Genomic DNA, 1,728 nt, shown 5'->3' on the forward strand with positions numbered 1-1,728 from the left:
GTGGATGGAGGCGCTCTCCTCCCTGAACATCTGCTTCCATCATTACTGGGGAAGGAGGAAGGGGCAGGGTAAATTATTCACTGGCTTTTGAAGCTTCCACCCTGAAGTAACTTGGGTTCTGTTCACTAGCACTTCAAAGCCAGTCCCATGGCCAAGCCTAACTTCCGAATGGATTGAGTAGTGTGGTCCAAATGCCAGAGGACAACTGGGCCGTGGGAATGCTTCTAAGTCTCCCCCGTTACATGTGGTGTTTGCTTTAAGTTTCTGGTAGATAACATTTTATCAACTGAAGAAGTCAGTTATGAGTGTGTTTAGGGTTTGTTAAAAAAAAGAGTCTGTCTTTATCATGAATGGATGTTAAGTTTTATCAAGTGATTTTATGCCATCTGTTTGATAAGCAAATGTTATTTTTTCCTTCTTTAATTTGTATAAAGGCATTTATACTTGTTTCTCTGCCCAGAACATTCTCCTCCATTATGCTCTTCAAACACTTTTCCTGGTTAACTCCTTCTCATTCTACAGAGCTCATTCATTCATTCATTTAGCAAATATTTATTGAGCAATACTATTTGCCAGATGCTGCTCTAGGCTCTTGGGGTAAATCAGTGAACAAAGCAGATAAATGTCTTTTCCCGTGAGGGTATTATACTAGGGAAGGGGAGTGAGGGCAGGAAAGAAAATAAAATAGAAAAATAAGTCAGGCCCTCCCTGGTGGCGTAGCGGGTTAAAGCACAGCACTAAGAAGCTAAAGCCACTTCCCCGTGAGTTCCATTCCTGCCTGCCCCGAAGCTGACCCACATGGCATGGCAGACCTCTCCTGACCTATCCGCTGCTCCCCTCAGCAGTGTACTTCATCAATTGGCCTGTTCTGCTCCCCTCTCTGTCTCTGGTGAAGCCTCTCACCGCCCCTGCATCACTGGCCTGTACCCCAGTTCTGTATGCATAAATAAATAAATCTTTAAAAAAGAAAAAGAAGTCAATTATGTAGCACATGAACAACAAATGAACAAATGGAAAAGAAGCAAAACAGGGGAAGGGAGAGTGGAATCTTGGGGGTGGACAGTGTAGGTTTCAGAAAGTGACATCAGAATGGTGACTTAAAGCAGGAGTAGGTAGGCTCTGCAAGCAGAGACCTGGAGTCAGATTCTTCCAGGTAGAGGGCAGCTACAGAGCAAAGACCTAGGGTGGGAGTTGCCTCAGGTATTCCAGAACTGACAAGCTCAGGTGGCTACAGTTGAGTGCAAGAGGTTGGAAGATGGAAGTGAATAAATAAAGAGGTGACTGTGAGGGCCAAAAGGGTGTGGTAGAAACTTTTCATGTAAAATGGGAGTTTTGCAGAGTTCTGAGCAGAGGAAAAGAATCTGACTTGGACTTGGAAAGGGTGACCCTAGTGCAGTGCTATGAATCACCTGAAGGTGGCTTGGGTAGAAACAGGGAGACTAGGTATCTCCTGCACAAATGAAGAATGAGATGAAATTTCCTCTTTGTTTTAGCAGTAGAAGGTATGACAAGTGCTTGGAGGCTTGGTATATTTTGAAGGAAAAAAGCATTGTGATATTCTCAATGGAATATTACTCAGCAATCAAAAAGATAAACCCATGCCTTTTACAGCAACATGGATAGACTGGAAGGGATCATGCTTAGTGAAATAAGCCAGAAAGAAAAGAAAAAATACCAGATGGTTTCACTCATAGCAGGAGCATAAAGGACCAGGGGAGAAAATAATAA

Source organism: Condylura cristata, unplaced genomic scaffold (genome assembly GCF_000260355.1).
Source record: "Condylura cristata isolate star-nosed mole 26May11 unplaced genomic scaffold, ConCri1.0 scaffold00013, whole genome shotgun sequence".
NCBI classification, from domain to species: domain Eukaryota; kingdom Metazoa; phylum Chordata; class Mammalia; order Eulipotyphla; family Talpidae; genus Condylura; species Condylura cristata.